The sequence below is a fragment of the Triticum dicoccoides genome, chromosome 5B, assembly GCF_002162155.2.
Source record: "Triticum dicoccoides isolate Atlit2015 ecotype Zavitan chromosome 5B, WEW_v2.0, whole genome shotgun sequence".
NCBI classification, from domain to species: domain Eukaryota; kingdom Viridiplantae; phylum Streptophyta; class Magnoliopsida; order Poales; family Poaceae; genus Triticum; species Triticum dicoccoides.
This window is the reverse complement of record NC_041389.1, coordinates 133,907,189-133,917,417: the sequence shown is the minus strand read 5'-3', so window position 1 is coordinate 133,917,417 and position 10,229 is coordinate 133,907,189.

Genomic DNA, 10,229 nt, shown 5'->3' with positions numbered 1-10,229 from the left:
AGAAGAAGGTGTGGGAGAAAAAGGGGAGTCCTTATCTCCTTATAAAGGCAGCAGGGATCCTGCGCCTCCCCACTTGCCTGATAAACTCTCTTATTCCCAAGCGCCGCGTTAATGGCACGGTTGGGTTACCCACACCCGTATTGATGAGAATCCCGAGATAAGGGGACACGATCTCTGCTTCGACAAGACGTGCCAATAAAACCACCTCGCAATATGTGCAGTAGCAGGTTGAGAAAAACGGTTCGAATATTGACCGGGTCGTGGCGTGATGTCACGCTGTAAAAAATTGTCAGCAGATTAGATTGGTGGAATATTGTACTCTCTACGGTGGTATGTGGAATTTGTTTTACAGAGCCAGACACGATCCTTGTGTTCAAGATCTTCTATGGAGTATTCGGAGAAGGAACCCGCCTTGCAATGCCGAAGACAATCTGTGCACCGGAATCATCGTCGTTGAAGCCTGGTTCAGGGGCTACTGAGGGAGTCCTGGATTAGGGGATCCTCGGACAGCCGAACTATATACCGTGACCAGACTGTTGGACTATGAAGATACAAGATTGAAGACTTCGTCCCGTGTCCGGATGGGACTCTCCTTTGCGTGGAAGGCAAGCTTGGATATTCAGATATGTATATTTCCTTCTTTATAACCGACTCTGTGTAACCCTAGCCCCCTCCGGTGTCTATATAAACCAGAGGGTTTAGTCCGTAGGACGAGAACAATCATAATCATAGGCTAGCTTCTATGGTTTAGCCTCTACAATCTCGTGGTAGATCAACTCGTGTAATACTCATATCATTAAGATCAATCAAGCAGGAAGTAGGGTATTACCTCCATCGGGAGGGCCCGAACCTGGGTAAACATTGTGTCCCCCACCTCCTATTACCATTAGCCTTAGACGCACAGTTCGGGACCCCCCTACCCGAGATCCGGAACAATGGAGCGAGCCACTGACTTATGGGAAATAATACATACTGATGTATGTGGTCCGATGAGTGTTGAGGCTCGCGGCGGGTATCGTTATTTTCTGACCTTCACAGATTATTTGTGCAGATATGGGTATATCTACTTAATGAAACATAAGTCTGGAACATTTGGAAAGTTCAAAGAATTTCAGAGTGAAGTGGAAAATCATCATAACAAGAAAATAAAGTTTCTACGATCTGATCGCGGAGGCGAATATTTGAGTTACGAGTTTGTTCTTCATTTAAAACAATGTGGAATAGTTTTGCAACTCATGCCACCTTGAACACCACAGCGTAATGGTGTGTCCGAACATCGTAACCGTACTTTATTAGATATGGTGCGACCTATGATGTCTCTTACCGATTTACCACTATCATTTTGGGGTTATGCATTACAGACGGCTGCATTCACGTTAAATAGGGCACCATCTAAATCCGTTCAGAGGACACCATATGAACTGTAGTTTGGCAAGAAACCTAAGCTATCGTTTCTTAAAGTTTGGGGTTGCGATGTTTATGTGAAAAAGCTTCAGCCTGATAAGCTCGAACCCATCGGAGAAGTGCGTCTTCATAGGATACCCAAAAGAAACTGTTGGGTACACCTTCTATCACAGATCTGAAGGCAAGATATTTGTTGCTAAGAATGGATCCTTTCTAGAGAAGGAGTTTCTCTCGAAAGAAGTGAGTGGGAGGAAAGTAGAACTTGATGAGGTAATTGTACATTCTCTCGAATTGGAAAGTGGTTCATCACAGAAATCAGTTCCAGTGATGCCTACACCAATTAGTCAGGAAGCTGATGATGATGATCATGAAACTTCAGATCAAGCTACTACCGAACCTCGTAGGTCAACCAGAGTACATTCCGCACTAGAGTGGTACAGTAATCCTGTTCTAGAAGTCATGTTACTAGACCATGACGAACCTACGAACTATGAGGAAGCGATGATGAGCCCAGATTCCGCAAAATGGCTTGAGGCCATGATATCTGAGATTGGATCCATGTATGAGAACAAAGTGTGGACTTTGGTTGACTTGCTCAATGATCGGCAAGCCATAGAAAATAAATGGATCTTCAAGAAGAAGGCTGACGCTGATGGTAATGTTACTGTCTACAAAGCTCGACTTGTTGCGAAAGGTTTTCGACAAGTTCAAGGAGTTGACTACGTTGAGACCTTCTCACCCGTAGCGATGCTTAAGTCTGTCCGAATCATGTTAGCAATTGCCGCATTTTATGATTATGAAATTTGGCAAATGGATGTCAAAATTGCATTCCTTAATGGATTTCTTAAAGAAGAGTTGTATATGATGCAACCAGAAGGTTTTTGTCAATCCTAAAGGTGCTAACAAAGTGTGCAAGCTCCAACGATCCATTTATGGACTGGTGCAAGCCTCTTGGAGTTGGAATATACGCTTTTATAGTGTGATCAAAGCATGTGGTTTTATGCAGACTTTTGAAGAAGCCTGTATTTACAGGAAAGTGAGTGGGAGCTCTGTAGCATTTCTAATATTATATGTGGATGACATATTGTTGATTGGAAATGATATAAAATTTCTGATAGCATAAAAGGATACTTGAATAAGAATTTTTCAATGAAAGACCTCGGTGAAGCTGCTTATATATTGGGCATCAAGATCTATAGAGATATATCAAGATGCTTAATTGGACTTTCACAAAGCACATACCTTGATAAAGTTTTGAAGAAGTTCAAAATGGATTAGTCAAAGAAAGGGTTCTTGCCTGTGTTACAAGGTATGAAGTTGAGCCAGACTCAATGCCCGACCACTATAGAAGATAGAGAAAAAAATGGAAGTCATTCCCTATGCCTTAGCCATAGGATCTATCATGTATGTAATGTTGTGTACTAGACCTGATGTGTGCCTTGCTATAAGTTTAGCAGGGAGGTACCAAAGTAATCCAGGAGTGGATCACTGGATAGTGGTCAAAAACATCCTGAAATACCTGAAAAGGACTAAGGATATGTTTCTCGTTTATGGAGGTGACAAAGCGCTTGTCGTAAATGGTTACGTTGATGCTAGCTTTGACACTAACCCGGATGACTCTAAGTCACAAACCGGATACATATTTATATTGAATAGTGTCAGTTGGTGCAGTTCCAAGCAGAGCGTCATGGCAGGGTCTATGTGTGAAGCGGAGTACATAGCTGCTTCGGAAGCATCAAATGAAGGAGTCTGGATGAAGGAGTTCATATCCGATCTAGGTGTAATACCTACTGCATCGGGTCCAATGAAAATCTTTTATGACAATACTGGAGCAATTGCCTTAGCGAAGGAATCCAGATTTCACAAGAGAACCAAACACATCAAGAGATGCTTCAACTCTATCTACGATAAAGTCAAGGAGGGAGACATAGAGATTTGCAAAATACATACGGATCTGAATGTTGAGACCCATTGACTATACCTCTTCCACGAGCAAAACATGATCAACACCAAGACTCCATGGGTGTTAGAATCATTACAATGTAATCTAGATTATTGACTCTAGTGCAAGTGGGAGACTAAAGGAAATATGCCCTAGAGGCAATAATAAAGTTGTTATTTATATTTCCTTATATCATGATAAATGTTTATTATTCATGCTAGAATTGTATTAACCGGAAACTTGATACATGTGTGAATACATAGACAAAACAAAGTGTCCCCAGTATGCCTCTACTTGACTAGCTCGTTAATCAAAGATGGTTAGTTTCCTGACCATAGACATGTGTTGTTATTTGATGAATGGGATCACATCATTAGGAGAATGATGTGATGGACAAGACCCATCCGTTAGCTTAGCATAATGATCATTAAGTTTTATTGCTATTGCTTTCTTCATGACTTATACATATTCCTCTGACTATGAGATTATGCAACTCCCGAATACCAGAGGAACACCTTGTGTGCTATCAAATGTCACAATGTAACTGGGTGATTATAAAGATGATCGACAGGTGTCTCTGAAGGTGTTTGTTGGGTTGGCATAGATCGAGATTAGGATTTGTCACTCCGAGTATCAGAGAGGTATCTCTGGGCCCTCTCGGTAATGCACATCATGATAAGCCTTGCAAGCAATGTGACTAATTAGTTAGTTACAGGATGATGCATTACGGGACGAGTAAAGAGACTTTCCAGTAACAAGATTGAACTACATATGAGGATACCGATGACCGAAGATTGTTCGGAGTCCCGGATGAGATCACGAACATGATGGGGAGTCTCGAAATAGTTGAGAGGTAAAGATTGATATATTGGACGATAATATTCGGACACCGGAATGGTTCCGGATCGTTTTGAGTATTTTTCAGAGAACTGGGAGGTTACCGAGACCCCCTGGGAAAGTAATGGGCCATCATGGGCCATAGGGGAGAGATAGGGGAGCCCACAAGGGGTGGTGCCCCCCCATGGGCTGTCCGAGTTGGACAAGGGGAAGGGGGTGCGGCCCCCCTTTCCCTTCCCCCTCTCCCTCTCCTTCCCCCTTTCCACCTCCATGAGAAGGAATAAGAGGGCGGGCCGAAGCCTACTAGGACTAGGAGTCCTAGTAGGACTCCCCCCACTTGGAGCGCCCCCTAGGGCCGGCCTCCTCCTTGTCCCTCCTTTATATACGTGGCTAGGGCACCCCTTGGAGACACATCAATTGTTCCAAGCCATGTGCGGCGTCTCCCTCCATGGTTTACTCCTCCGGTCACGTAGTGCTTAGGCGAAACCCTGCGTGGATTACATCACCATCACTGTCACCTTGCCGTCGTACTGACAAAACTCTCCCTCGACCCTTAGCTGGATCAAGAGTTTGAGGGGCATCATCGAGCTGAATGTGTGCAGAACTCGGGGGTGCCGTACGTTCGGTACTTGATCGGTTGGATCGTGAAGACGTTGGACTACATCAACCATGTTAAACTAACACATCCTCTTTCGGTCTACGAGGGTACATGGACACACTCTCCCCCTCTCGTTGCTATGCATCTCCTAGATAGATCTTGCATGATCGTACGATAATTTTTGAAATTGCATGCTACGTTCCCCAACAGTAATGCTTGGTGTCGGCGTTCTGGGAACGGGGGTACCCAGACTTGCCTGCCTGTGGCCTGCAGCGTGGCTCAAGGAGGGGCCCAGTATGGCCCATCTTCGTTAACACAAGCTCAAGACCCTCGCCAGGGGCCAAGCCTCGTGGGGCGGACAATAGGCAGCTTCCTCAGGCACAACCTCATCAAGAAGGCTCGCGAGGAGGCTAAGAGATCAAGGCATGGTACCTCGCGAGGTGCCCGTGATGCAAGCCATGACGACGGAAGCCAGGCGGGCGCCAGGCGGGCGCCGGCCTGTGCAGTGTCCTTGTTTCCTCTTTGGTGCAAAGGGGGCGAGCACATGCCAAGGTATCAAGCAAAGGCTACCATTTCGATGCAAGAAGACCAAGACCAGCAGAACGGCAGAATGGAGGTCACCGTGGAGCCCAAGACGGCATCATCGTTAGACTCTTTGGCAGGCGAGGACCAAGTTTAGTCAGGATAAGTGTACTAGATGTTCCCCTTCAAAATGGCCAATTGTTGCCTTGTTGGCGCCCTTCCCGCTCAATATTTGGGAAGAGGACGAGGGCCTCTTACTCTATATATAGGGCTAGCCACCATAGTATAGAGGCACCTGAAATCGGCCCCTCCAAAGGGACAACACCACCACAAGAACATCCCTCGTGAGGCTGTTCTTCCCTTGTACTATTCATCATCAGCCCCAGAGGCAATCCACCACACCACACACTGGAGTAGGGTATTACACCAGAATGGTGGCCTGAACCAGTATAAACCTTGCGTCCCTTGTGTTGTTCATCGTGTAGCCTAGATCCTTTTGCGAGGCGACGAGACGTGAGTTGGTAGAGGAGAGATCTTCGCGCGCACCCCAGAGTTTGAACCTCAAGGGTCTGTCGGAACCCTAAATCCGACATTTGGCGCGCCAGGTAGGGGTGTGCCGGAGCTCTCCCTGTCGGCAGCCCGTTCTCCATCAACCGTGCTTCACCACCATGGCGAGCAGTGCGCCGCCCGCTCCGACTGCGGAGGCCATCCCCAAGCCCCGGGGGCTCCGGGCACTGACCCCCGCCGTGCGACAGGTGCGGTGGCCGAACAAGTTCAAGCCAGAGATGCCGCCGTGCTATGACGGCATGTCGGACCCGCTAGCTTTCCTGCTAGCGTATGAGGAGGCCATCCTCAAGGCCGGAGGCGATGGACGGATCATGGCCAACTGGCTACCCATGGCGCTCACCGGCGTCCCGCGCATGTGGCTGCTCCATTTGCCAGCATCTTCAGTGAATTCCTGGGAGGAGCTCCGTGGCCTCTTCCTCGCGCATCACGCAGCCCCAGCGCTCCGGGTCGTCGCGACACTCCTCGGTGGCTCCCAAGCACCGCCCTCGAGTCACCACGTCAAGCCGTTCGTCCGTCAGGTCGGCGCGGCCCTGACTCGCCGCTCGGCTCCTCCAGGATGGGCGTCACCCAAGGCCGACTTGACCGTCAGTTTGGATGATCACCCCGCCAACACCGCTTGCTCAGGCGTGCTCCCGATGCTGTGCACTCCCACTATCTGTCAGGTGGCCGTCACCAGGACCCTCATCGACGGCGTAGCCGGCCTCAATGTGCTCTCGATCGAGGCCTTCAGCCTCCTCCACATGCCGCTGGAACGACTCCGACCCAGCCAGCCCTTTTCGGGCGTCGGGGGCAGCCCCGCCGGCTCTCTGGGGCAGATCCGCCTCCCGGCGATGTTCGGCACCCAGGCCAACTTCCGCACGGAGTTGGTCGACTTCGACGTCGCCTGCATCGGCCTCCCTTACAATGCCATCCTCGGCTACCCGGCTTTGGCCCAGTTCATGGCAGCAACCCACCCGGCTTACAATCTGATGAAAATGCCCAGGAGCAGTGGTGTCCTCACCGTAGCTGGGGACGCGAAGGATGCTCTGCATGCACTCAAGCTCGCCTTCAAGACTGCCGCAGCAGCGCAGCCCGCCAGGGCCGATCCCCTCAAGGCTAAGGGGGCTGCGCCCACCAAGAAGAAGCAGCTGTTCACCCAAGACAAAGGAGAAACCAAGCAAGTACCAGTCGACGAGGATGGGTCCTCTGGTGCCACCTTCACCATAGGCGCCAACCTATATCCCAAGCAAGAGGAGACCCTGGTGAAGTTCCTGCGCGCAAACAAGCAGGTGTTCGCATGGGAGCCCAAGCAACTGGCGGGGGTCCCCGGGCAGGTGATCGAGCACCACCTGAACGTATGTCCCAACATACGCCCAATAAAGCAAAAGGCGAGATGGCAGTCCACTGAGAAGCAAGCTTTCATTGTCCAGGAAACTCGCAAGTTGGAGACCGCGGGAGTCATTCATGAGGTTCGATACCCGGAGTGGTTGGCGAACCATGTCGTTGTGCCAAAGAAAGGGGGGAAGGAGCGCATGTGCATCGATTTTACAAACCTCAACAAGGCCTGCCCACAGGACCCGTTCCCACTCCCCCGCATTGACCAAATTGTCGACTCTACCGCTGAGTGCGACCTGTTGTGCTTCTTGGATGCCTTCTCAGGCTACCATCAAATCAAAATGGCGGTCGAAGATGTGGAGAAGACGGCTTTCCTGACCCCGTGCGGGGTGTAATGCTACACCTGCATGCTGTTCGGATTGTGCAACGCGGGTGCAACCTTCCAGCGGCTGATGCACATCGCTTTGGGCCGGCAGCTCGGGAGGAACACCGAAGCGTATGTCGATGACATAGTGGTAAAATCTCGGGAGGCGAAGACCCTGATACAAGACCTGGAAGAAACATTCGCGAGCCTGCGTGAAGTGGACTTGCGGCTCAACCCAGAGAAGTGCATGTTCGGTGTACCCTCTGGCAAGCTTCTGGGTTTCCTCGTGTCACACAGAGGGATCAAGGCCAACCCAGAGAAGGTCAAGGCAATTGAAGACATGAGTCCGCCGCAAACTCTCAGGGAAATGCAGAAGCTTGCCGGGCGGGTAACCGCGCTAGGGCGCTTGATCTCCAAGCTGGGGGAACGCGCTCTGCCCTTCTTCAATCTAGTGAAGAAGAAGGGCCCGTTTGAATGGACTCAGGAGGCCGACAAAGCGTTCCAAGACCTCAAGAGGTACCTGACCAGCCCTCCTGTGATGGTAGCGCTGCGCTCATAGGAGCCCCTACTGCTCTATCTCGCTGCCACACCATACTCTGCCAGCGCCGCTCTGGTGGCCATTCGGGAGGAGCGCCGGACCAAGGCTGCACCAGCTGCGGCAACCCCAGGGCAGGAAGGCCCCTCAAGGGTCATGACTGCAGTAGATACAAGTCAGCCTCACCCAGGAGGCGTCCTCGAGGCTGAGGGGGCTCCGCAGGTTTGTCAAGAGCTGGGGGATCTCGCGCCACACGAGGCGCTCGACTCCCCGGAGGGTGCTGACTTCGCCGCTGTGCCCGCCCTCGTCGAGCATCCCGTGTATTCCGTCAGCACGGTGCTGAGGGACGCCAGGGCACGGTACCCATGCCTCAGAAGCTCCTGCTCGTGCTGTTAGTGGCCTCACGAAAGCTACGACACTACTTCCAAGGTCATCCAATCAAGGTCGTCTCAGCATACCCGTTGGAGAGGGTGCTCAGGAGTCCCAACTCAGTAGGAAGGGTCGCCGAATGGAACATCGAGCTACAAGCGTTTCAGCTGGAGTTCAGCATGACTAGGGTCGTTAAGGGAGCCGCGCTTGCAGATTTTGTAGCCAAATGGACAGAGGCGCCAGGGCTCGAGGCAGGTGAGGACCGTTTGCTTTCCCCGGGAAGTGAGGCACCAGACGGCTGGGTTATGTACTTCGATGGAGCCTTCTCACGGCATGGTGCGGGGGCCGGTGTAGGGCTTGTATCCCCCACTCAGGACAAGCTCTACTACGCCATGCAACTCTGCTTCCAGCACGGGGAAAAGGTGTCCAATAATATAGCAGAATACGAGGGGCTGATAGCAGGCCTAAAAGCTGCGGTGGCCCTGGGGGTGAAGCGCCTCGTCATCAAGGGCGACTCCAAACTCCTCGTCAACTTCTCCAACAAGGTGTATGAGCTGAAGGACAAGCACATGGAGACTTATCTAGCTGAGGTTCGCAAAATTGAGAAGCAGTTTTGGGGTTTGGAATTGCAGCATGTGCCGCACGGCACCAACCAGGAAGCTGACGACATCGCGAAGAGGGCATCCAGACGGCTGCCTCAGGAGCCCGGAGTCTTCAAAGAGAGGCTCTTTAAGCCCTCGGCGATGCCACCACCGTTGGGCGGAGTGCAACCTCAACCGAAGCTCCCCCAGCCGCCTGCCTCAGGAGCCCCGACCCGTGGATCGACCTCGGGAGCACGCTTGCTCCTGGCGCTGGAACCTCAGGAGGGGTGTTGGACCGTGGAGCTCAAGAGCTACTTGATGGAAGGGACTCTGCTGGAGAAGGAGGAAGACGCAGAACGCGTGGCGCGGCAAGCCACGGCATACTGCATCCAAGATGGAGAGCTTTATCGAAAGCGGCCGAACGACGTGTCCCTACGTTGTATTTCCAGGGAGCAGGGCAAGGAGCTGTTGGCAGATATACATGGTGGAGACTGTGGGCACCACTCATCATCACGAACCCTCGTTGGCAAGGCATTCCGCAGCGGGTTCTACTGGCCCACCGCACTCAGTGACACCGTCGAGCTGGTGAAAGCCTGTGAAGCCTGCTGATACGTCTCCAACGTATCTATAATTTTTTATTGTTCCATGCTATTATATTACCTGTTTTGGATGCTTATGGGCTTTATTCTACATATTTATATCATCTTTGGGACTAACCTACTAACCGGAGGCCCAGCCCATTTTGCTGTTTTTTGCCTATTTCAGTATTTTGAAGAAAAGGAATATCAAACGGAGTCCAAACGGAATGAAACCTTCGGGGGCGTTATTTTTGGAACAAATCTGATCCGGAGAGCCTGGAGTGCAAGTCAAGAAAGCTCTGAGGCCCCACGAGATAGGAGGGTGTGCCCCCCTTGTAGGGCACGCCCCCTGTCTCGTGGGCCCCTCGGGCGTCCACCGACGTACTTCTTCCTCTTATATATACCTACGGACCCCGAAAACATCCAGGGGCACCACGGAACACAATTTCCACCACCGTAACCTTATGTATTCGCGAGATCCCATCTTGGAGCCTTCGCCGGCACTCTGCCGGAGGAGGAATCGACCATGGAGGGCCTCTACATCAACATCCATGCCCCTCCTATGAGTTGTGAGTAGTTTACCACAGACCTACGGGTCCATAGTTATTAGCTAGATGG